Source organism: Ranitomeya variabilis, chromosome 2 (genome assembly GCF_051348905.1).
Source record: "Ranitomeya variabilis isolate aRanVar5 chromosome 2, aRanVar5.hap1, whole genome shotgun sequence".
In the NCBI taxonomy this organism is placed as follows: domain Eukaryota; kingdom Metazoa; phylum Chordata; class Amphibia; order Anura; family Dendrobatidae; genus Ranitomeya; species Ranitomeya variabilis.
Genome location: NC_135233.1, coordinates 598946842 through 598973831, shown reverse-complemented (window position 1 = coordinate 598973831; position 26990 = coordinate 598946842). Strand labels below are relative to the sequence as shown.

Sequence of the window (26990 nt, the reverse complement as noted above, 5' to 3'; positions counted from 1 at the left end):
TCATCAATGGAAAGCTGAGCCAGAGGTGCTGAAGGAGACAACGCTAGGAAGCAATTGTAGAGATCATTAAATTGGGCAAATAATGTGAACCTTTAGAGCAAATTTCCACAAGGCAGATTACGGTAGTTGCAGAATTTTCCTCCTCGCTTTATTTTTCAGTTGAAAAAGTTTTACCGCGGCTTTTTTTGTGGTATGAGCTGCAGTTTTATGAATATCATTTTGAGGTCCATACGACATTCTGATATCTTTTTGTTCCATTTTCTTTTTTAGGCAAAGAGACCAAAAAACAGTAATCCTGCCATTTTGATTTTTTTCCTGTTTTAGTATTCACCATATTGGAAACATATTAAAAATATTTTATGATTTCATGCATGTAGGTTTGGATGACTTTTCTCTAATGTGTAGGGGGCCTTACGAATGTTAAGTGTCATTCCTTGCAGGAACTGTGACGGTGGCCAGAAGGCAACATCTTGCAAAGATATAGGGACTTTTTGCGGATTGAAATTTTTGCAACATGTCCTCTTCAGCTATGGAAAGGTGGTGAAACCTACAGTCATATCTGGACACATTTTGCCTCTTTTTCTGTCATTTTCTTAACAGGTATACATTGCTGAAGAGGTTGTAAAGAGAAATGTTGTACTCACGTCCAGGTGTTAGCTGCTTTTGCAAAAGGTGTGAGATGATCTGCAGGAGGACGGTAAAATTTTCATTCAATTCTTGATCCAGGTCCACTTCTAATGTATTCCGAGAAGTTTGGCTCAGAGTCCGTACTGTTTCTGATAAGTCCTAATGAGGGGAAAAAAAATTGAATTTTTTTTTATAAAAGTGAAAACAATCACTGACAATTACTTCCCGCCACCAGAAAGTCAACTCACAGCTTTGTGCTCACCTTCAGAACCATGTTGAAGCTTGGCTGGATGGGTGGACTCTTTTTAGCATCGGGAACTTGTTTTCCCTTCTTAATTTTTCTCTTTGTGCCTTTAGTTTCTTTAACTTGAGTGTTTCGGAAAATATAGATGATGAGTAAATTGACGGGAAACATGAGAATTGCACTTTCGAAAGCTATCATGATGTCCTTCCATGTCAGAATGAAGCTGCCTGTGAAATATTAATCGGGAGCATGATGGGAAAATAGTATTACGTGAACACAGCAAAAGATCAAGAGAAACTACTCACCAACACTAATAATCACTGGATAAGCAGTTTGAGGAAGCTCCCAGAACATGAGGTTGATGACAATGGTGCAGAGGAGAAGACACATACAGCAGGACACCCGCTGGACACGTGTAAAGACACTACGGGCCGGGTGATTGAGGATGGAAATCCAAATGTGTTCATCACGCAAGCCCCGAAGGGTCTTCTGCAAAAATATATTCCTTGCAAAAAAGAACAGAAACATAACTGGTGATTGTGTGGTCCAAAAATCCTTTAGAATTTGCTGAAACTTGTGGCTGATTAGTTTTGCATATTAAGAATCATTATCCAAAGTATCAATGAAAGGAGAAGTTGAAGTGGCAGAAAAAGGGACATCATGGGCAATATATGCTATTAAATATAAGTGGGAATTCACTGTAAAACCCATTAACCCTCATCCCCTTCTTATCAACTAAGGATGGCACCCAAATGAGAGTCTACAAACTTTTGTACAAACACTTTTTATCTGCTAGATAAATTAACTGCAGGATATCCCACTGTTTTGACTTTAGTGACCAGCTGTAATTTTAGTAAGAACATGAAATAAAAAATCATAAATTGCCCTGTGGCATCATCACATGGGATAATAGTCATCCCATGCTTCCCAATGAATCCCATTGGCTGTCAGTATCATGCAAACATGCACTTGGCCATCAGAGAATACGTTTTCAAAGCAGCTCCCCTAATTCAAAGGGGAATTCAGAGTTTCCCAAAAGGAAATTAAAAAATGGATTCCCCTTTTTTTTAAAAAAATGCTCTGAGTGGTATAACAAAATAAAAGAAGCATTCTCACTGATCCCTGCTGCTCCCATTTCTATGCTCCCTAAATCCCCATCTGGTGTCTGCAGCTTGGTCCTTCTCGACAAGTCATAAATTCTGTTCAGCCAATCAATGGCTGGGGAGGGCCACTGCTGGGACCAGTGATTGGCCTAGATGTTATTTCCTGGGTGTTGAGACAGGACCAAGAAGCAGAGACTGGTGGGGACCAATTAAGCCCAGGGATGGGAGTGGCGGGTATTTGTTGTAGATGATTATTTCTTTGTTTGACTCGGAAACCTTTTTTTAAAAAACAATAATCGTCTGGACAACTTTTTTTTGTATTTTATTGAACTTTTAAAAACTTTAAAATCAAAGAACTAAAAAAAAATAATAATTATGCCAAAGTTATAAAATCTAAATACCCAAAATGTGAGAAACCCATAGTTGTCATGGCTCATGTAATACTGACATAAAAAATGGCATTTGAGAAGTTGCCAAACCTGACCATTATTAGTAAAATATAGAGGGAAGAACAAAGCAAAATACCATTTTAATACTTGTATACTTTTTTGTCAAAGGTGAAATAATTAGCAATAAATAATATTTGTGATTTAAGGCATTGGTGCTGGTTACCTAAAACTTCGTAGTTCTTGGTCATTAGCAGCTTTGAAGGTCTTGCTCAGAGAGTCCCTTCTGGCTAGCCATGAGTTACATAGAAAATGCCAAGACATCTTGAGCTGAACATCCTGAACGGTAACCTGAGTCACATACCTATGAGATGAAGAATACAGTCATTTTCAGGATTATCCAGGGACTTTCATATCCACATTTCGAGGCAAGAGGTGCTATTGACGTGCCCATCGGCAGCATGCCAGGTCCTGTGCACGGCTGGCAGGTCTTGGCCCTGTCCTATCAAGTAGGACAAGAAGTGTCCAAGATACCTACCAGTACCAGTCTGACGGGCACCACGTCAGTAGCGCCTCTCATCCCCCAAAATAAGTCACGCTAGATGACCACATTAAAGTGTCATCTTACCAACTTTTCTGGGCACCGCTGCCATCATGATTGAGTGTGATGCTTTTCAATTCCCCCAAAGGAAATGGCACGAAGAGAATGAAGACGTCTACATTGCCACTTCTAAACACCTGATGTCTGGTATCAGAGAGCAAGATGGGACCAAACTGGTTTTCTGCGCCACAAAGGGACAGACACACCTGTCAGCAAAAATAATAAGTCACTATCAGGGCACAACATAATTTATATGTTATATAAAATGTTAATAAAGAAAAAATAAAGTCCTCTTACCTTGGCGCTGGTCCCTGCCCCCCTCCGGTGTCCAGTGCATACCGTGATGAGATATCGGTATAATGCACAGCGGTCACTATCGCGAGGAATAATCAATCGATTCTGGGGTTATAAAAAATAGAAACATTTTGGATCACAACACAACACAATACACACTGAACTAGTACTAGTCTATGGGGACGTTCACAAGTCTGATTTTTGTTCAAGGATCGCTTGGTCCAAACAAAATTGATGAGACTTGTCCGATATTGATCAAGCTCGCCAATGCAAGTCGATGTGTACGTGGAAAAAATCAGATGGCACTAGGATGCCATCCATGTACCACTGGTGTGTTAAAATCTCATTTTGTATTACGATGGAAACCTGCACTAAATAAGCATCGTGTGAACTTAGCCTGAATGTCGCTTGTATCAATATTTATAAGAGCCACTGCCTTCCTCATTGCCTGAAAGGAAGATTCTTGGTCAAACAGTGAGAAATCGGCAGCGTTTCGACATGCTTTTGCAAAAATTACAGGGGGCTGCTATACCGAGGCCAACAATCTGCTACCTGCATTTGGTCCCTTAGGTCCATGCGTCTGGCCCACAAGACGATCAAGATGTAACAGAAGTAAAAGCACGCCACTAAAACAACGATGACTGGATTCTCCGAGATCCTAGAGAAATACTCGGCCGTACGGGTGACGTCGATCTCAACTGGTAGAACCAGAAAAGATGAACCAAAGACTGACAGGTGATTACACAGGCACTGCACCTTCATTACGGTCGTCTGAGGTCCAACCTACACAGAAGAGATGCACAGAGATGAAATCTTACCTAAAACATAAAAACTAATTTAGTCTGGAAGATACGCCTGGTGTATCAATGCCATCCATATGTCTACTAAATATTTTATTTTGTATTTTGCTTTATTTTTCTAATTTTCTTTCTGTAATTTGCAGCCTTTTTGAGATATATGCATATTGCATATACTAGTAGATACCGTACCAGGCAGCCATCAGAGCTCCAGTTCTGAAGATTGGCATTCCAGAAGGCACATTGTACTGTGAACGTAGAGACTTTGAGTTGCAGATTTTGTATCCCGTAGGTGTTTGATGGAGAGACCAAAAATATCTGACTGGCCGTTGGGTTAGAAATCATGTCCGGGGTCAAAATCCATGTGTAGGAATCTAGAAGCAAAGTAATATAATGTATTTGCAGTTTTGTATTGCCGGATACACTTCTAATTTTCCATCCATCGTGATGGATGGAAATTGCGTATTATAGTGCCAGCATCGTGGATAAAATTTAACAAAATGCTGCAGAAACAAAAATTGCAGTGTTATGGCCGATGGAAATTTAAAAATCACGCTTGTACTGCAAATTATCAACATTACTAGATGGTAGTCCGATTCTAACGCATCGAGTATTCTAGAATATGTATGTATGTATGTATATAGCAGCCACATACCGTAGTATATAGCACAGGCCACGTAGTATATAGGAGCCATGTAGTATATAGTAGACAAATACTGCGTGGCCTGTGCTATATACATACATACATATTCTAGAATACCCGATGCGTTAATACAGACCACACAGTATGTAACACAGCCCAAACGATATATTACACAGCCCACGTACTATATAACACAGCCCACGCAGTATATAGCAGCCACGCAATATATAACACAGGGCACGTAGTATATAGCACAGCCCACGCAGTATATAACACTGCCCATGTAGTATATAGCACAGCCCCCGCAGTATATCACACAGCCCACGTAGTATATAACACTGCCCATGTAGTATATAGCACAGCCCCCGCAGTATATCACACAGCCCACGTAGTATATAACACTGCCCATGTAGTATATAGCACAGCCCCCGCAGTATATCACACAGTCCACGTGGTATATAACACTGCCCATGTAGTATATTGCACAGCCCCCGCAGTATATCACACAGCCCACACAGTATATCACACTGCCCATGTAGTATATAGCACAGCCCCCGCAGTATATCACACAGCCAAGGCAGTATATCACACTGGCCATGTAGTATATAGCACAGCCCCCGCAGTATATCACACAGCCCACGCAGTATATCACACTGCCCATGTAGTATATAGCACAGCCCCCACAGTATATCACACAGCCCACGCAGTATATCACACTGGCCATGTAGTATATAGCACAGCCCCCGCAGTATATCACACAGCCCACGCAGTATATATATCGCCCACACTTCATTTACTGCACATTTATTCATCAGCATTTAGCCTGAAACTAGTCCTCCAGCTTGGGGATGCAGTGCGGTTTAAAAATCTTTTTACCATTTTTTTGTCTTTTTTTTTTTCTCCCAAGTGACGGTGGGTTGGGTCTATATATAGAGAGCAGGAGACTGCCAGGACCTCTAGCCCTGACGAAGAAGGTCCGGTGACCTTCAAAACGCGTAGGCAATTTGGTCCAGCACCCGTCCCCCGCTCTTTGCTCTTCACTCTAGGTGACGTCACCCAGACCACGCCCCCTTCACACACCGCTTCCATCTAGCGACGCCTTCGGCCGAGGCTTGCCGCCCAGCGGTGCTCCAGGTGCACGTGGTGGCTGAGCAACAGCAGGGGAGGACACTCCCCGCAGCTCTGCCACCTTACACCGTTGCTCCGACCCCCAAAGCCCTGGACAAACAGGCCGCAGGTCGCCCCTTCCCCTCCGACATTTTACCATTCCGGAGTAGTTATAGGACCGACACTGCAACTGTGCAACAACAGTAAGTGTTTGCTTCACATATATCTGCTCCAATTGCTATATCTATTTAGGCATTCACTTGTTGTTACTTTATAACATCCGACTGCTATCACTGGTTACTGTGAGGTAATGTTTTATTATCGTCTGGCATTGTGAAACCAGCCAGTGCACTATTGTTTTTTGGATTTTTTTTTGTTTGGCCGTCCACTCACACTCATGCATACTAGCCTTCTAAGGCTTACTAAAGTCGTTGTCTCATTTGCTCATTGAACCCTTTTTCATTTTGTTAGCGCAGGTGACCTAATTTGTATACCACGCAGTATTTAGCAGTGTGGGCACCATATCCCTGTTAAAAAAAAATAATTAAAATAAAAAATAGTGATATACTCACCCGCCGGGATCAACCGAAGCTCTGGCGATTCGCACGCGGCAGCCGCCATCTTCCGTTCCCAGGATGCATTTCCCAATGACCCAGAAGACTTAGCGGGCTCACGAGACTGCTAAGTCTTCTGGGTAATTTCGCAATGCATCTCTGGGAACGGAAGATGGCGGCAGGCGCGAGCACATCGTCGGACGGCGGAGGGTGAGAATAGCAGGTTTTTGTTTTTTTTATTATTTTTAACATTACATATTTTTACTATTGATGCTTCTTAGGCAGCATCAATAGTAAAAGTTGGGGACACACAGGGTTAATAGCAATTCGTTACCGCTGGCATTAACCCTGTGTGAGCGGTGACCGGAGGGGAGTATGCGGGCGCCGGCCACTGACTGCAGGGGAGTAGGGAGGGACTAATTGGACTGTGCCCGTCGCTGATTGGTTGCGGCAGCCATGACAGGCAGCTGGCGAGACCAATCAGCGACGCAAGATTTCCGTGACGGAAGTTGCAGACAGAAAGACGGAAGTACCTCTTAGGCAATTATATATATAGATGCAATTTTTTTCTAGCCTGATAAAGCACTTTTAGATTCATACCTAGGACGCTTTGTAAGATCACTTGTGCTTTTGATATAACTTTTAATCCATGGTACAAGTCCAGCCACACGCCGTGATTAACTGAGACGATAACAACCAATGTGCTCCCTGGAGGGTTGATCTTCAATAATAGTTGCAGAGCTTTATCTGCAGATGTCTGGACTGGGATTGGTTGAGTTCCCGAGCTTGCCGTACGTGGAAGAAATATCTGTTATCAAAAGAAAGTTATTACTAAGTAATAAAAAGGATATTGAGAATGAAAAACATTATTCAACATTCTGGCAATAGAAAAATTACACTAAAGTCACCATCTAAGGGCAGAGACGGACTGCCGTATAACTAGTGCGAGGATCACATCATAAACCTTGTACTGACTGGCTGCTCTCCTGACCTGAGCTTCACAGCTGCATAGAAATACATAACGCTGCCATGCTCAGGTCGGGAGATGTGCCGTGCCAGTCTGTGCAGTCTGTCTCTACCCTACGGCTAAATTCACACTTTACAGATCTTGTTGCAGAATTTTCTGTGACTGAAAAATCAGTTTTGTGGACCTGAATGTGGTTGTTTGAGATAAGTGAGACAGCTGTAGAACTTTCCGTAATAAAATCAAAGCAAATGTTAAACGTATGAACTTACCCTAAGTGTTCAAGCTCGTGTGGCGTAAAATGAGCCTTGGTACAGAGTTAGGGTGAATTCACACCTTGCAGATGTGTTCCATACAATTTTGCAACTGACTTATTCATCTGAAACAACCCTGTTCATATAGGTCTAGGTGGATCCAATATACGGCAAATCGGCAACAAAATCCAGCGTAAACTACAAAAAAATAGTAAATAATATACATGCCTGGTAATTGTGGTGACAGTTTTCACATGTACCGGAAATACTTACACATGTAGACCCATTCAGTTGAATGGGTCTGCGCACATGTACATGTCCATGGGCAAAACACGCTGACATGACCATTTTTTAGCAGCACTATGGGCCACAAAAAGTCCCGCACACTTGCACACTGATGACACACGGACGTATGTTATCATTGTGACCCGTACCGGCGCCTGGGAATCAGTCGTACTTTTCACGATGTTCACCGGCGCCGGGAGCTGAAGACAGCTCACATCATTTTCCCCTGCTCTGCCTGTGATTAGGGAGAGCAGGGGACAATGATGAGAGTTGTAATCAAGTATAAAATAAAGATAAAATAAAAAATCACATTATATTCACCTTAACACCTAATCCCCTGAAGCCATTGTCCCCTGTAAACAAATGAAAATAAAAGAAACAACAATATCCCCCACCTGTTCGAAGTTGAAAATTTACCTCAGGTCACAGGCATTGGCTGATGGGACTAGTGCTGGCATCAACTTATGACTGCTGATGCTGATAACAGCAAGAGTATGAGGCTTTTATTTGAAATAAAAAAACACAACTTTTTTTATTTAAAGCTAACAAGCACAGTTATACTCACCTAACGCCCATTCCATTGAAGCCCTCGTCTCCTGTAATAAAACAAAAATAGAAAGAAAGTAACAATATCCCTCACCTGTAAGACATACTGTCCCACGCCATAATCCATGTCTACGATAAATGGTTTTCAACCTGGACGTTGTCACGATATGACCTTCCAAGCTGAAAACCTCTGACGAATGAGCTCCTGCGCAGCATCAGTGACCAGCAGTGATGTCATTGAGGTTACCGCAGATCACAGAGGCTGCTTTCCCAGCCAAACTGATTAAATGCGGTGACCTCAGTGAGATCACAGCTAGCACCATGAGAAAAAGTCTCAGTGAACTGCGGTGAACTCAATAAGCTTAGCGCTGCACCGTGTGACTCACTTAGGTCAACGCAGTTCACCATAAGGCCTGCTCCCATTGCAGCGAGTCAATCTCCCAAGCTCTTCAGCGTGAACGTTCACCTCCAGTCACCGCTCATGCTGATGATCAAATGTCGTACTGAAGGTTGACGGCGTCAGACACTATGGATTCTTTTAACTTCGGACAGTTGAGAGATATTGTTATTTTTTATTTTTGTTTACAGGAGACAATAGCTTCAGAGGATTAGATGTTAATGTAAGCCTGAGAACAGTACGAACTGTGCAGGCTTTTCTCAGGCGCCAGAACATGTGACACTGATGCGGCACATGAGCAGCTTACGGTAGCAAATCCAATGCAAAATCTATAGACAAAACTACACAAGAACATTCTCCAAAGTTACAGTATATTCTGACAGGTTGTATCCACTGCAGTGTAAAATTTACAGCAAAATCCATTTGTAGAACTGCCGCATTGCAAAGGGTGAAAGCTGCAATGACAACTCTAGTATCAATTGATATGCTGAGAATTTCACATGTACAGCAGCGGCAAATTTCCACTGCAGATTTTCGCTAATGTGCAAAGATAATATTAGCACAAAATTGGCTTCGGATTCACACCAAACCCAGAAATTCCTTTTTTAACCGACCTGGAAATTGTCTGACAAGTTTTGCATGGAAAGCTCTTCTTTGTCATTCAGGACTGACAGACTGGCCACAGTTCCGCTGATATTGAATGACGAGTCCATGATATATGGGTTTTGGGAAAAACTCATCATCTGTAGGAAGAAAGACATTTTTTAAGCTAACACTTCTGAAGCGAGAGGCTGTTCAGATCGTTCCATAGAACCCGAGATCAATGGAAAACTGATGAAAAAGTGAAGATAAAAAGCGTCTCCCATTTTTGTCAGATCCCCATAGACTTTAATGGCTGAGTCTGATCTGCAAAATGGATGAGAAGAGGACCTGCTATGAAGAGGGCCTGCTCTGAGTTTCCCGGACAGGAGTCACGGATCCGTTTTTAAAACAGAAGTGTGTATGGATCATTGAAACTCTATGCGTCCATAAAAATGGTCATGGATAATGGATGTGTGAATGCAGTCTTAGGTCGAATTCATTCATCTGTGTTTCAAGGTCAGAGTATGTTGTGTATCCCAAATTAAACTGAAGTGACTTTCTAGTTCTGGTGGCTGGTCTGTTCATCGCAGTCTGAATGCAGATCACAAAACACCGATGTGTAAATCCAACCTTAGCCTTTACCAGAATCCAATCCAGTAAATATTTGGGGATTGATTAAATCTGCAAACTTTCAAAGATACTAAGACATGCACAACAGATGCTTCTATACAGCACTCTAAATTATTATGCACATTGGATTTAGTGTCATAACGATGCAATTTTTTGTGTCTCTTTGGATCCCTGAAATCAATCTCAAACACCTGTGATAATTAGTTTGCCATGTGAGGCTCAATTAAAAGAAAACTAGTTAAGAAGGGACGTTTCACATTATTGTTTCAGCGCTGCAGTATGCTGCCTTATTTGCTTGACTATATAAGAGTTGGTGACTCTAGGTTCAGCACCTGTTCACACTTAGTCTATGTTTGGATGTGACGGTCAGTTTTTTCAAATGTTTCACATTATTAAACAGCCAAAGGTTTTAAGCAAAATAGGAACGAAAAAAAAGATATTTCTGCAGCCAAAAAAAAGTGAAATAGTGCAATAGCTTGGACAGGGTATAAAAACATTAGATATTTAATGGAAATGCAAGCATGATCAATGTACTGCAAATAAATTTGTGGCTGATACTGTACACTTAGGATTTTGTGCAGATAAAGGCATAATGTGGAAGGTTGTTGCCAGACAAATTCATCCGATTAAGGGAGCAACTGCTAAAATACCAAACAGATATTTGAAGCTGCTGGTGGCTTTGGAGTGCTGCAAACCTCAAGGTGTAAGATCCTCCAGAGGCTCGTAGTTGTGCATAAATTTACTATCTGGAGACCCCAAAACAGTGCTCACAAGCAGAAATGGTTGCAGTGGGCCCAGACATACATGAAGACTAATTTTTAAACAGTCTTGTTTACTGATAAGTGCCGTGCAACCTTGTATGGTCCATATAGATGGAGAAGTAGATGGTTGGTGGATGGCCACCATGTCCCAACAAGACTATGACGTTTGAAAGGAGGTGGTAGAATCATATTTTGGGCCAGAATCATTGGGGGAGAGCTGGTAGGCTCCATTAGGGACATTGGAGGTGTGAAAATAACCTCAGCAAAGTACAGTTATATGAAAAAGTTTGGGCACCCCTATTAATCTTAAGCTTAATGTTTTATAAAAATTGTTTTTTTTGCAACAGCTATTTCAGTTTCATATATCTAATAACTGTTGGACACAGTAATGTTTCTGTCTTGAAATGAGGTTTATTGTACTAACAGAAAATGTGCAATCTGCATTCAAACAAAATTTGACAGGTGCATAAGTATGGGCACCTCACCAGAAAAGTGACATTAATATTTAGTAGATCCTCCTTTTGCAAAAATAACGGCCTCTAGTCGCTTCCTGTAGCTTTTAATGAGTTCCTGGATCCTGGATGAAGGTATTTTTGACCATTCCTCTTTACAAAACAATTCCAGTTCAGTTAAGTTTGATGGTCGCCGAGCATGGACAGCCCTCTTCAAATGATCCCACAGATGTTCAATGATATTCAGGTCTGGGGACTGGGATGGCCTTTCCAGAACAGTGTAATTGTTCCTCTGCATGAATGCCTGAGTAGATTTGGAGCGGTGTTTTGGATCATTGTCTTGCTGAAAGATCCATCCCCTGCGTAACTTCAACTTTGTCACTGATCCATGAACATTATTGTCAAGAATCTGCTGATACTGAGAGGAATCCATGCGTCCCTCAACTTTAACAAGATTCCCGGTGCTGGCATTGGCCACACAGCCCCAAAGCATGATGGAACCTCCACCAAATTCTACTGTGGGTAGCAAGTGTTTTTCTTGGAATGCTGTGTTTTTTTGCCGCCATGCATAACGCCTTTTTGTATGACCAAACAACTCAATCTTGGTTTCATCAGTCCACAGGACCTTCTTCCAAAAAGAAATTGGCTTCTCCAAATGTGCTTTTGCATACCTCAGCCGACTCTGTTTGTGGCGTTCTTGCAGAAACGGCTTCTTCCTCATCACTCTCCCATACAGCTTCTCCTTGTGCAAAGTGCGTTGTATAGTTGACCGATGCACAGTGACACCATCTGCAGCAAGTTGATGCTCCAGCTGTCTGGAGGTGGTCTGAGGATTGTCCTTGACTGATCTCACCATTCTTCTCTGCCTTTCTGATGTTTTTCTTGGCCTGCCACTTCTGGCCTTAAAAAGAACTGTACTTGTGTTCTTCTATTTCCTTACTATGTTCCTCACAGTGGAAATTGACAGGTTAAATCTCTTAGACAGCTTTTTGTATCCTTCCCCTGAACAACTATGTTGAATAATCTTTGTTTTCAGATCATTTGACAGTTGTTTTGAGGAGCCCATGATGCCACTCTTCAGAGGAGATTCTATCAGGAGAACAACTTGCAAGTGGCCACTTTAATCCCTTAATCCCATATGACGTACTATCCCGTCGAGGTGGGGTGGGCCTTAATTCCCACCAACGGGATAGTACGTCATAGCGATCGGCCGCGCTCACGGGGGGAGCGCGGCCGATCGCGGCCGGTTGTCAGCTGCCTATCGCAGCTGACATCCGGCACTATGTGCCAGGAGCTGTCACGGACTGCCCCCGGCACATTAACCCCCGGCACACCGCGATCAAACATGATCGCAGTGTACCGGCAGTACAGGGAAGCATCGCGCAGGGAGGGGGCTCCCTGCGTGCTTCCCTGAGACGATCGGTACAAGGCGATGTACTCACCTTGTACCGAGCGTCTCCTCCCTGCAGTCCCCGGATCCAAAATGGCCGCGGGGCTGCATCCGGGTCCTGCAGGGAGTACTTCCGGGTGCCGTGCAGGCGCTGGTAAGCCTGCAGCGATGTGAGTGAGATCGCCGATCTGATAGAGTGCTATGCAAACTGTCAGATCGGCGATCTGTGATGTCGCCCCTGGGACAAAGTAAAAAAGTAAAAAAAAAAATTTGCACATGTGTAAAAAAAAAAAAAAAAATCCTAAATAAAGAAGAAAAAAAAAATATTATTCCCATAAATACATTTCTTTATCTAAAAAAAATAAAAATAAAAAATAAAAGTACACATATTTAGCATCGACGCGTCCGTATCGACCCATCCTATAAAACTGTCCCACTAGTTAACCCCTTCAGTGAACACCGTAAGAAGAAAAAAAAGAAAAACGAGCCAAAAAACAACGCTTTATTATCATACCGCCGAACAAAAAGTGGAATAACACGCGATCAAAAAGACAGATATAAATAACCATGGTACCGCTGAAAACGTCATCTTGTCCCGCAAAAAACGAGCCACCATATAGCATCATAAGCAAAAAAATAAAAAAGTTATAGTCCTCAGAATAAAGCGATGCCAAAATAATTATTTTTCTATAAAATAGCTTTTATCGTATAAAAGCGCCAAAACATAAAAAAATGATATAAATGAGATATCGCTGTAATTGTACTGACCCGACGAATAAAACTGCTTTATCAATTTTACCAAACGTGGAACGGTATAAACGCCTCCCCCAAAAGAAATTCATGAATAGCTGGTTTTTGGTCATTCTGCCTCACAAAAATCGGAATAAAAAGTGATCAAAAACTGTCACATGTCCGAAAATGTTAACAATAAAAACGTGAACTCGTCCCGCAAAAAACAAGATCTCACATGACTCTGGACCAAAATACGGAAAAATTATAGGTCTCAAAATGTGGAGACGCAAAAACTTTTTTGCTATAAAAAGCGTCTTTTAGTGCGTGCAGCTGCCAATCATAAAAATCCGCTATAAAAAAACGCTATAAAAGTAAATCAAACCCCCCTTCATCACCCCCTTAGTTAGGGAAAACTAATAAAATTAAAAAAATGTATTTATTTCCATTTTCCCATTAGGGCTAGGGTTAGGGTTAGGGCTAGGGTTAGGGTTAGGGCTAGGGTTAGGGCTAGGGTTAGGGCTAGGGTTAGGGCTAGGGTTAGGGCTAGGGTTGGGGCTAGGGTTGGAGCTAAAGTTAGGGTTGGGGCTAAAGTTAGGGATAGGGTTGGGGCTAAAGTTAGGGTTAGGGTTGGGGCTAAAGTTAGGGTTAGGGTTGGGGCTAAAGTTAGGGTTAGGGTTTGGATTACATTTAGGTTGGATTAGAATTAGGGGTGTGTCAGGGTTAGGGGTGTGATTAGGGTTACAGTTGGGATTAGGGTTAGGAGTGTGTTTGGATTAGAGTTTCAGGTAGAATTGGGGAGTTTCCACTGTTCAGGCACATCAGGGGCTCTCCAAACGCGACATGGCGTCCGATCTCAATTCCAGACAATTCTGCGTTGAAAAAGTAAAACAGTGCTCCTTCCCTTCCGAGCTCTCCCGTGCGCCCAAACAGGGGTTTACCCCAACATATGGGGCATCAGCGTACTCGGGACAAATACTTTTGGGGTCCAAGTTCTCTTGTTATCCTTGGGAAAATAAAAATTTGGGGGGCTAAAAATCATTTTTGTGAAAATTTTTTTTTTTTATTTTCACGGCTCTGCGTTATAAACTGTAGTGAAACACTTGGGGGTTCAAAGTTCTCACAACACATCTAGATAAGTTCCTTGGGGGGTCTAGTTTCCAATATGGGGTCACTTGTGGGGGGGTTGTACTGTTTGGGTACATCAGGGGCTCTGCAAATGCAACGTGACGCCTGCAGACCAATCCATCTAAGTCTGCTTTCCAAATGGCGCTCCTTCCCTTCCGAGCTCTGTCATGCGCCCAAACAGTGGTTCCCCCCCACATATGGGGTATCAGCGCACTCAGGAAAATTGGACAACAAATTTTGGGGTCCAATTTATCCTGTTACCCTTGTAAAAATACAAAACTGGGGGCTAAAAAATCATTTTTGTGAAAAAAAAAAAAAAGAATTTTTATTTTCACGGCTCTGCGTTATAAACTGTAGTGAAACACTTGGGGGTTCAAAGTTTTCACAACACATCTAGATAAGTTCCTTGGGAGGTCTAGTTTCCAATATGGGGTCACTTGTGGGGGGGTTGTACTGTTTGGGTACATCAGGGGCTCTGCAAATGCAACGTGACGCCTGCAGACCAATCCATCTAAGTCTGCATTCCAAATGGCGCTCCTTCCCTTCCGAGCTCTGTCATGCGCCCAAACAGTGGTTCCCCCCCACATATGGGGTATCAGCGTACTCAGGAAAAATTGGACAACAAATTTTGGGGTCCAATTTATCCTGTTACCCTTGTAAAAATACAAAACTGGGGGCTAAAAAAATCATTTTTGTGAAAAAAAAAAGAATTTTTATTTTCACGGCTCTGCGTTATAAACTGTAGTGAAACACTTGGGGGTTCAAAGTTTTCACAACACATCTAGATAAGTTCCTTGGGAGGTCTAGTTTCCAATATGGGGTCACTTGTGGGGGGGTTGTACTGTTTGGGTACATCAGGGGCTCTGCAAATGCAACGTGACGCCTGCAGACCAATCCATCTAAGGGCTGTCCCACACATCCAGATAATTCCGGTACCGGAAAAAATCGGTACCGGTGTTATCCGTGTCCGTGTGCCCGTGAGCTCACGTAGGCCATACGTGCGGCACACGTGTGCCGCCCGTGTGGCGAGTGGGTACCACACGGAGCATGCAGGAGACAGCGCTAAAGTTTAGCGCTGTCCCCTGCATCGTGCTGAAGCCGCGATTCATATCTTCTGTGCAGCAGCGTTTGCTGCATAGAAGATATGAATAATAGTGTTTAAATGAAAGATCTATGTGTCCGCCGCCCCCCACCCCCTGTGCGCCCCCCCGCTGTTCAGAAAATACTCACCCGCTCCCTCGTTGGCTGTCGCTCCTTCCTGGTCTGGCCGCGGCTTCCATCTACTGTATGCGGTCACGTGGGGCCGCTCATTTACAATCATGAATAGGCGGCTCCACCTCCCATAGGGGCGGAGCCGACTATTCATGATTGTAAATGAGCGGCCCCACGTGACCGCATACAGTAGAAGCCGCGGGCCAGACCAGGAAGCAGCGACAGCCAACGTGGGAGCGGGTGAGTGTTTTCTGAACAGCGGGGGGGGGGGGGGGGCGGACACATAGATCTTTATTTTAAACACTATTATTCATATTTTCTCTGCAGCAAATGCTGCTGCAGGGAACATATGAATCGCGGATTCAGCACCAGTGGGGGGGACAGCGCTTACTGTAGCGCTGTCTCCTGCACGCCACACGGACTGCAAACGGAGAAGGTCCGTGTGTGGTCCGTGTTTTACACGGACCCATTGACTTTAATGGGTCCGTGCAATACGTGCGCTCCCACGAACACTGACATGTCTCCGTGTTTGGCACACGGAGACACGGTCCACAAAAAATCAATGACATCTGCACAGAAGCATTGATTTTAATGGGTCTACGTGTGTCAGTGGCTCCGGTACGTGAGGAAACTGTCACCTCACGTACTGGAGACACTGACGTGTGAAACCGGCCTAAGTCTGCATTCCAAATGGCGCTCCTTCCCTTCCGAGCTCTGCCATGCGCCCAAACAGTGGTTCCCCCCCACATATGGGGTATCAGCGTACTCAGGACAAATTGGACAACAACTTTTGAGGTCCAATTTCTCCTGTTACCCTTGGGAAAATAAAAAACTGTGGGCTAAAAATTATTTTTGTGGAAAAAAAAGAATTCTTATTTTCACGGCTCTGCGTTATAAACTGTAGTGAAACACTTGGGGGTTCAAAGCTCTTAAAACACATCTAGATAAGTTCCTTAGGGGGTCTACTTTCCAAAATGGTGTCACTTGTGGGGGGTTTTAATGTTTAGGCACATCAGGGGCTCTCCAAACGCGACATGGTGTCCCATCTCAATTCCAGTCAATTTTGCATTGAAAAGTAAAATTTCGCTCCTTCCCTTCCGAGCTCTGCTATGCGCCCAAACAGTGGTTTACCCCCACATATGGGGTATCGATGTACTCAGGACAAATTGCACAACAACTTTTGTGGTCTAATTTCTTCTCTTATCCTTGGGAAAATAAAAAAATTGGGGGCGAAAAGATCATTTTTGTGAAAAAATATGATTTTGTATTTTTACGGCTCTGCATTATAAATTTCTGTGAAGCACTTGTTGGGTCAAAGTGCTCACCACACATCTAGATAAGTTCCTTAAGGGGTCTACTTTCCAAAATGGTGTCACTTGTGGGGTTTTTCAATGTTTAGGCACATCAGGGGCTCTCCAAACGCAACATGGCGTCCCATCTCAATTCCAGCCAATTTTGCATTGAAAAGTAAAATGGCGCTCCTTCCCTTCCGAACTCTGCTATGCGCCCAAACAGTGGTTTACCCCCACATATGGAGTAGCGGTGTACTCAGGACAAATTGCACAACAACTTTTGTGGTCTAATTTCTTCTCTTACCCTTGGGAAAATAAAAAACTGGGGGCGAAAAGATCATTTTTGTAAAAAAATATGATTTTGTATTTTTATGGCTCTGCATTATAAACTTCTGTGAAGCACTTGTTGGGTCAAAGTGCTCACCACTCATCTAGATAAGTTCCTTAAGGGGTCTACTTTTCAAAATGGTGTCACTTGTGGGGGGTTTCAATGTTTAGGCACATCAGGGGCTCTCCAAACGCAACATGGCGTCCCATCTCAATTCCAGTCAATTTTGCATTGAAAAGTCAAATGGCGCTCCTTCCCTTCCGAGCTCTGCCATGCACCCAAACAATGGTTTACACCCACATATCAGCGTACTCAGGACAAATTGCACAACAATTTTTGGGGTCCAATTTCTTCTCTTACCCTTGGGAAAATAAAAAATTGGGGGCGAAAAGATCATTTTTGTGAAAAAATATGATTTTTTATTTTTACGGCTCTGCATTATAAACTTCTGTGAAGCACTTGGTGGGTCAAAGTGCTCACCAGACATCTAGATAAGTTCCTTAGGGGGTCTACTTTCCAAAATGGTGTCACTTGTGGGGGGTTTCAATGTTTAGGCACATCAGGGGCTCTCCAAACACAACATGGTGTCCCATATAAATTCCAGTCAATTTTGCATTGAAAAGTCAAATGGCGCTCCTTTCCTTCCAAGCTCTGCCATGCGCCCAAACAGTGGTTTACCCCCACATATGGGGTATCAGTGTACTCAGGACAAATTGTACAACAACTTTTGGGGTCCATTTTTTCCTGTTACCCTTGGCAAAATAAAACAATTTGGAGCTGAAATAAATTTTGTGTGAAAAAAAGTTAAATGTTCATTTTTATTTAAACATTCCAAAAATTCCTGTGAAACACCTGAAGGGTTAATAAACTTCTTGAAAGTGGTTTTGAGCACCTTGAGGGGTGCAGTTTTTAGAATGGTGTCACACTTGGGTATTTTCTATCATATAGACCCCTCAAAATGACTTCAAATGAGATGTGGTCCCTAAAAAAAAATGGTGTTGTAAAAATGAGAAATTTCTGGTCAACTTTTAACCCTTATAACTCCCTAACAAAAAAAAATGTTGGTTCCAAAATTGTGCTGATGTAAAGTAGACATGTGGGAAATGTTACTTATTAAGTATTTTGCGTGACATATCTCTGTGATTTAAGGGCATAAAAATTCAAAGTTGGAAAATTGTGAAATTTTCAAAATTTTCGCCAAATTTCAATTTTTTTCACAAATAAACGCAAGTTATATCGAATAAATTTTACCACTATCATGAAGTACAATATGTCACGAGAAAACAATGTCAGAATCGCCAAGATCCGTTAAAGCGTTCCAGAGTTATAACCTCATAAAGGGACAGTGGTCAGAATTGTAAAAATTGGCCCAGTTATTAACATGCAAACCACCCTCGGGGCTTAAGGGGTTAAGTAGCTTTTCTCATGATTGCATACACCTGGTTCAAAGCACAATGAGGTTACAAAACCAAAAAAAGTGCTTTAGTAAGTCAGTAAAAAGTAGGTAGGAGTATTTAAAACAAGAAAATGATAAGGGTGCCCATACTTATGCACCTGTCAAATTTTGTTTGAATGCAGATTGCACATTTTCTGTTAGTACAATAAACCTCATTTCAAGGCAGAAACATTACTGTGTCCAACAGTTATTAGATATATGAAACTGAAATAGCTGTTGCAAAAAAAAACAACAATTTTTATAAAACATTAAGCTTAAGATTAATAGGGGTGCCCAAACTTTGTCATATAAGTGTATATAGAGTTTCTGGCTTACCTCTTTCTTCCATTTTACAAAAAAAAAAGAACTGTGCCATCGGTACAAAAATCATCTTCATGCTAACAATGCACCATCTCATGCTGCAAGGAATACCTGTGTGTGATTGGCTGCTATGGGCATAACAGACGAGAAACCCATGGCGTGGCCACATTGCATTTTTGATGCGTTTTTTTCCTAAGTTAAAACCTGCTCTCTTGGCAGTAAGAAACTCGCCTCAAAAAAGGAGATTTTGCTTAGTTTTTGTTGCATTTTTTGCTGTATTTCTTGTAGCGTTTTTTATCAATGTCTCTTGTGCATGCTCTTAAAGTTTAGTGCAAAAACAAATCTGATTCTACTTGGTCAGGTTTTGGGACAAAAAACGCAGCAAAAACTGATACCTGCGTTTTTTCAGCGGTCTTTGCACCTTTCCATAGGTGAAAAATGCAGAAAAAATTATACACAGAGTAGAGTTGCAGATTAAAAATCCACAGCTTGTCAATACATCTTGTGGATGTCAGTGCTTATTTCACACTTTGCTATACAGAGGGTGAAGTGTCTGCACCCATTTGCACCAATATAGATACTGATTGCTGCAGATTTTGCCTTGGTATTTTACCTGCTGAAGAATCATTTTTTAAATGCAATTTGTGAATGACGAAGCAACTTAGGCTATTTGCACACGTCAGGATTTTGTCAGGATTTTTCATCAGGATTTGTAGCCAAAACCAGGAGTGGAACAATTAGAGGAAAAGTATAATAGAAACATATGCTCCACTTCTGCATTTATCACCCACTCCTGGTTTTGGCTACAAAACCTGAGGAAAAAGCCTGAGAAAATCCTGACAAAATCCTGAGAAAATCCTGACAAAATCCTGACGTGTGCACATACCCTGAGGGTATGTGCACACGTCCGGATTTCTTGCAGAAATTTCCTGAAGAAAACCGGAAATTTTCTGCAAGAAATTCGCATTTTTTTTGCGTTTTTTTTTCCGTTTTTTTCGCGGTTTTTTTAGCATTCTGCAAGCGTAATTAGCTTGCAGAATGCTAAAGTTTTCCAAGCGATCTGTAGCATCGCTTGGAAAACTGATTGACAGGTTGGTCACACTTGTCAAACATAGTGTTTGACAAGTGTGACCAACTTTTTACTATAGATGCTGCCTATGCAGCATCAATAGTAAAAGATAGAATGTTTAAAAATAATAAAAAAAATAAAAAAAATGGTTATACTCACCCAGACATCTCCTCAGCGGCGTCCGTTCCTCTTCCTATAGCTGCTGTGCGCGCAGGACCTTCCATGACGTCGCGGTCATGTTAGCGGTCACGTGAGCGGTCATTCCTTGTCCTTGTCCTTCACCGCACAGCAGCTATAGGAACCGAAGCGGCAGCATGCAGCGGTGAGGCGGGAAGACATCGAGGGTGAGTATAGGACTATTTTTTATTTTAATTCTTATTTTTTTACCAATTATATGGTGCCCAGTCCGTGGAGGAGAGTCTCCTCTCCTCCACCCTGGGTACCAACCGCACATAATCTGCTTACTTCCCGCATCGTGGGCACAGCCCCGAAGTAAGCAGATCAATGCACTCCTAGGTGTGCGGAATCCCCGCAATTCCGCATTTTTAATGAACATGTTGCTTTTTTTTCCGCGATGCGATTGCTAGAAAAAAAAAATCTTACCTGAACTTGAACAGATGAGAGAGACTGAAGCACTGATTGCAAAGCAGTTCGGGATGGGAATACTATCTCCGCTGCTGGATCAGGATAGGACAAGGTGAACTTATTAATTTCTGATGTATTCACACTGGAACAGAAAACAGATTAAAGTTCAGAACAAGTCAAATTTTCTTTATTTTGACATTTGATAATCCTGGAATTCCAAAAATCCAAATGGTCACCAATAGTTAATTAAATTGCAGATGCAATCTTCATTCCTGATATGCATTTTGCAGCTTAAGATTTTTTCTTGTACAAGTGTCCCTCCCAGTATTATAGGTTGATTTATGTATCGTCTTCATTAGTTCATATATCAGCACAGCTTCTATCCTGCAATGATTTCCTCTTCATGTCCTTTCCTTCCTCTCTATAGCATGTTTTTACTGCCCTTCCTGAGACTGTAGATGCTCTCTCCTCTCTACACTGTGTACAATCCCTTCCTCCAACACTGAAAAATAGGAGAGCAGAGATAACATCAGGGCCTGAGGTAGGAGCTATGATGGATTTTTTACTTTTTTTTGCAGATGTGAATGATGCTTTATAATGAACGTCTATAGACTTGCTATATCGTGTTAATGCAGCTTTACCTGCTCAGCAGCACAGAAAATGATGGCGTCTGCAGTACCATCGGCTGAGTAAGATTCGGGAGCATGGCCAGCTGATATTCATTCATGATGCCAAGAGCAGAGTTGGTTATGGACTGTCTCTGACAACACAGAAAAAAAGGGTCAACTTCCAGGTAGGAAAATGGAAGAAAAATAAAAAAAATTAAAAGGAAAATTAAAAAAAAAAAAAAAAAGACAGGGACAAAATATATAATGGACATCTACCTCGGATTGGGTCCAGGAGATTGCAGAGCAGGATGACAGCACGGACTCTAAGATGCTATTGATGCCGTAGTACAAGACAGTGCTGAGATTTGCGATGATAGTAGAAGAACTGATATCCTGAGATTGCATCCCGACACTTAATTCATTCAACAGGAGCAGTGTGTCTACCTGGGGACAGATAAAGAAGGAGCCCGTCAGCAGGGGGCTAAGCTGCAATACCAGGCACAGACACACATATGCATGTGGCGCTGTAAGCTGAGGATGCATGCCAACTTTGTCCACGACACAGGTCTTGTGACCAAATAACACTGTATGCCTCTGCTACATTGCAGCATAATGCAAGTGAATGGGTTCACATTGCGACCCGTAAGGTTCGAACCAGTTGAGTTTTTGTGACTTGCTTGGATTGGGACCTTGTGGGTTGATTCCATTGACTTCTATCATGTTGTGATCCCTGCCCGTGAAATCTGTATCCTCGGCTTAAACACACACACTGAAGAGGGTCTTGAGGGTCGAACCTCCACCACACATATAATGATGACTGTCGGAGATAAAAATTATAAATCCATACAGACATCTCCAGAGATGGAACATGTCACCATCACACTGAACATATGGGATTAATTGTGGCTGCGAGAAACTAATTATAACTATGGAAGAGGGATACTAATTAAAAGAGGGGAAGTGGAGAGAAAACTGACACTTCCATCTACATTGAAGTAGGAGCCTTCTTCAGTGTCCAGGTAATTACAGCAGGGAGATTTGCTGGGAAAAATACACCAAGTCTGAGAATCGTTTACGCAAAGGTGGGAAAGTACAATTCCTAACCAAAGAGCTTCCTCTGACCAAAGCACGGTTCTGAGACAGTGGTCAGTGATGAATATTGGAGTCTTCATTGATCCAATATTTATGGGAGATATATTTTTGGTGTCGTAGTGAAGGGACGAACATAACGCAATTACTCACAGCATCGTAACGCTGTCAGAACTGTAACTTAATAATGGATTGATGGATGATGCTATCCAGGCTATATTTCATCTCAATATAAAGGTAAATTCACAATAAAAATGTGACAAGAGTATCTACCACCTGGCACCTCCAGTAGTGAAGATATCCTGTAAGTTAGGGATCTCATAAAATTCTGAAAGACCCAGCACATTCCACAACCAGCCCCCACATAAGCTTACCAAGGGGAGGTATGTGGGCGTAATAACATTGATATAATAAAAAGCAGAATTTGAGTTTGGTCATTTGTCAGTCCAGGAAGGTACAACTTTTTGTAGTTCTGTTTTCCTAAGGAGTGCTTCCCTCTGCTAAGTTTCCGTGACATCAGCTTTAGTACTTTTCTTTCATTATTCCATTTTATTACATGTACAGTAATTGTATATACCGTATTGCATTAATTCCATTTTGTATCATCTTTTTATAAACACTGCCTACCTTTCCGGATTAAATACAGAAAATTGAATAGCTCTGTTCCTCTTGCTCTGTAAACCGTACCCCTGAAGCCGTACTCTACCTATAACTGATGTACAATTGGCCTTTTTAAACAATTGGTAGTGGCAGCTAGTGCTTCTTTTTGTTATTGTGGAGTTGGCAGTGACCGTACAGGGGTATGTATATATTCTATAAGCTGGAATCGGTGGTGTACATGCCCTACGCTAAATGTGAATTCCCCAGTAGCCAGTCTAATAGTTGAAGCAGCCGCGGCCTTGTCCATCATTCGTCAGTCAATTGCATAATTGTCCTGACAATTGGCGGCAGTGGATTTGTGTCCCCCTAACAAATTGGTAATAGCTGTCAGTTTTTCGCAACCCTCCTCCGGTGTCATCTGTGATCTGTGTAATCTTCCCGGCTGTTATCCGTGACAATGCCCTAGATTACAGGTAGGCCATTGAGTCTTCCGCAGAGAGTTTTTGTTTTCCTACTGCCGTATTCTGAGAGCTGTAACTTTTTTTTATTATTCTGTTAGTACAATTAGGTGAAGACTTTCCTGTAGAGCTAAAAGCATTTTTTGTTCCACTTTGGAACACATACAACGTTTTGAACAATTTTTATACCACTGTTTTAGGAGTTACAGTGCGATTACTTAGCTATGAACATGGCTGATATCTGTAAAGACTATAACCTTGGGTGATTGCAGATAAGATCATCTCACCAGTGCAGTTTTATTCGGCTCCTCTTCATCTTGCATCATAACATTGAGCTGGATGAGAACGTTCTGTATTGTGAGAAAGTAAGTATTATTGGTAACTGGTAATCCATTCGATTAATGCAACAAACATTAATGTACCCATCTATGACCAAGATTAACATGCAAGAACTGGTTTTGGTTTTTATATAACCTCAATTGCTTTTCTGGCAATGTAAATGTTCTGACTCTTTGCACGTGTCAGATCCAGATAGTGTTATGCTTTATGATGATGGTCGGCAGAGGCAGGGATAAGTTTTTCTGCACTCGAGGTGGGGATTCAATTTGCTGAGAATCTTGGTGTTCACTTTAAACTACAGACCCGCAGCAGATAATCTATCATTCCCATGTAGATGTCCCCTGATTTCCTGAACCTGACCAAAGCCAAGTGGCTGGTTGGTGTTTCCGATGACCTAGACCATTCCGAGCTACCAGCAGTCAATCGAAAGAAAATCATCAACTAGTTGACGGCCGGATTCCAAATCACCCCCAAAAATAAAAAATAAAAAATTAAATCCAATTTGTGTGAATTTCATCCGGGCAACTCATAATGTGACCTGTATATGCCCTCCTGACAAATCATAATGCTGCTCAGTGGTGCTTATAGCCCCCTATGTATGCAATCCTGACCACGTCTGGCCATCTGACTAAAGAGATGAAGGATTGTGTCCTGGGGATCTCCTTCCAGAGCTGGCCTTCGTCTTGAAGGATGGTGTCCTGGGGGATCTTCTCCCAGAACTGGATTGGGGCATCAGTGGCTCTTTGACAGTCTGTGGCAAAGTTTGGCGTTGTCAGATGCCCTGATACATAATGGCCCAAAGATTACATTCTGGTCTGGAGAACATGGTGGTCAGGCAATGGTACCAATCATCCAGGAACTACCTTTACACATGAGGTCGTACATTGTCCTGTACCAAGAGGAATCCAGGACCCAGTGCACCAGGACAGACCATGGCTCTGAGAATGTAACCTTGGCACCTAACAGTAGTCAAGGCAAAGTTGGCTATCACATGGAGGCTTGTGCAACCCTCCAAGGATATGCTTTACCAGACCATCTCCGAACCAGTCATGCTGGTAGGATGTAGGCAGCATAAAGTTCCCCACGTTGTTTCGAGACTCTTTCACGTCGGTCACATTTGTCAGCGTGAACCTCCTCTCGTCAGTGCAAAGAACAGGCGCCGATGTTGGAGCTTCCAAGTCTGGTGAATGCCAATCCAGCTGCATGGTGGTGGACTTTGAGCCCAGGTCTCGCTACAGGACCTGGAAACACATTCCAAAACTGGAGAAGAATCATAAGTAATGTGTGATACCTACTGATATATTGTTTCCTGCCATCGTCGTGGTGTTGGAAAGTTGAAGAGCCATATCCAGAATATCTAAAAGAATGAGGCAAAAACAAATCAGATTTCATCACTAGGTAAAAAAAAGATCTGATGGTAAGGGACAGATAAATGTCTTACCAGGAACATCTGCACTAGACTCTATGGATCTCTTTCGTCTCCCGGTAATGAAGTGACTCTGATGAGCAGGATGGAAGAAAAACACATTTTACACATGGATTCTTCAGATCAAAGTCTTTGCTTTTTCCTTTGCTTTGGCTAAATATCCCAAGTCATGTTGCAAGGTTCGTTAAAGGTCCAGATATTGATGCCTATGGGTGGCACCATAGAGCCATTTTTCTTCTTTTTGGAGGGGAGCTAACTTGCATACTTTTTTTCCCAGAAAGCCCTGGACTATACATCGCTCTACACTAGCCTGGAGATCGTCACGATTAGTAATAGTAGTAGTTACCTCCCTGTAAAAGACAGTGGCACCGCAGTACCTATCCTTTCACAGCACACGTCTCGAAACGTAAAATGGTGACATGCAAACTGAGCAAATTATTACTTTCTTATGTGCAAGGGAGCTGAAGCCCAAACACTGCAAGCAGTAGTCGCTATAGGCAAATCCACGTCCAGTCATTATCTATTTCCTAATTCTATGGTCGCTGTCGTTTCAGCAAACTTTGAATAAATCAATAGTACAAGTGATTATTAGAATCTTTGTAATATATACTATCAGAGAAATCTGCTTTTTCTCCATTTCTCAGCCTATGCTTCCCCTTACTCCTGCCTTCTTAACACACCATTCACTCCGAATTACTACTAAAAATCTATCTAATCGCTGGAAGTGGGGGGCAGATTTAAACTGCCTATTAAAGCTTATGGAGAGGTGAGGAGTAGAGCAAGAAGCAGAGGATTGCTGCATTTTAGTAAGTAATAATCCAGAGCTGGAATACAGCAACAATGCTTAGTGTTTCAATAGAATGTCTTCCATATATCCATGATGCTGCTTTCTAGTATGTGTTTTATTTTACCACAGGATTGCATTCAGAGCTGCACTGCTCAGTACTGTAATATTATGTCTTCCATATGTCCATGCTGTTTCTGCTTTCTAGCAAGTGTTTATTTTACTCCAGAGCTACATGTACAACTACACTGCTCAGTACTGCAATATAATATCCTACATATATCCATGATGCTGTTCTTTTCATGTGTGTCATCTCACCAGAGGCCAGAATTCACAGCTACACTGCTCAGTAGAGTTTTGTAACATCCTCCATGGTGATGCGGATTTCTAGTAAGTGTTTACCTCACCACAGCACAACTACACTACACAGGAAAGCTGTATAAATTCCTTTATGCTTCTGCTGCTTCTGAGCCACATAGAAACAGTGGGGCAGTACTAAAGAAAATACTTTTGTAACCTAAAAAAAGTCTGAAATATTTTCATGTTTGTGATTTTCATTATAGCGCGTCAAGCAAGAGTGTTTTTTTCCATGCCAAAGATAATAAGCAAGAACCAGGTAAGGGTGAGTTGGATCGTATAAATTATCCTATTCCAAAAAGTCACCTAAAATGACGGCTCAATCATTGCCCCTTGACCACTGTGACAAATGCTTACCCTGCCACTCTCAATGCATTTATTGCAAAATACCATGGATAAAGAATAGGAGCATCCACCGATCTTCTGCTTACTATGAATGGTTAGTCTTGTTACTCACTTTTGTATCTCTTCCTACTGTAAAGCGGGTAACATTCTGATATCTCTCCATTTGGCAGTGAGAGCCTTCTGCAAAAAGAAAGATCGGTAATGTCAACTTTGTCTGAACTGTCCCTCTTTCGTTTTTTTGTCAATACTCTCCAAGGCGGATATCGGA

At 42.2% G+C, this 26990-nt stretch overlaps 1 protein-coding gene and 1 long non-coding RNA gene across 4 annotated transcripts in view; one reads left to right on the top strand and one right to left on the bottom strand.

The window, feature by feature from the left end:
• The window catches only part of DHODH (dihydroorotate dehydrogenase (quinone)), a 49048-nt gene that overhangs the window by 5410 nt on the left and 16648 nt on the right, over positions 1-26990 (top strand). The window contains exons 2-4 of one of the 3 annotated variants that reach the window (XM_077288554.1): positions 3826-3990; positions 21144-21257; positions 21369-21509. The gene's annotated coding sequence lies outside the window, so the exon portion shown is untranslated. Of the gene's footprint in view, positions 1-3825; positions 3991-21143; positions 21258-21294; positions 21510-26990 lie in introns of all 3 variants that reach the window. The other 2 variants (XM_077288555.1, XM_077288553.1) reach the window with 2 other exon arrangements.
• LOC143807234 (uncharacterized) lies at positions 1182-3147 on the bottom strand. The gene is made up of 3 exons (XR_013221682.1): positions 2989-3147; positions 2587-2724; positions 1182-1376 (listed from the first exon to the last, which is right to left on the bottom strand). It is a non-coding gene; the product is annotated as an uncharacterized LOC143807234 (long non-coding RNA).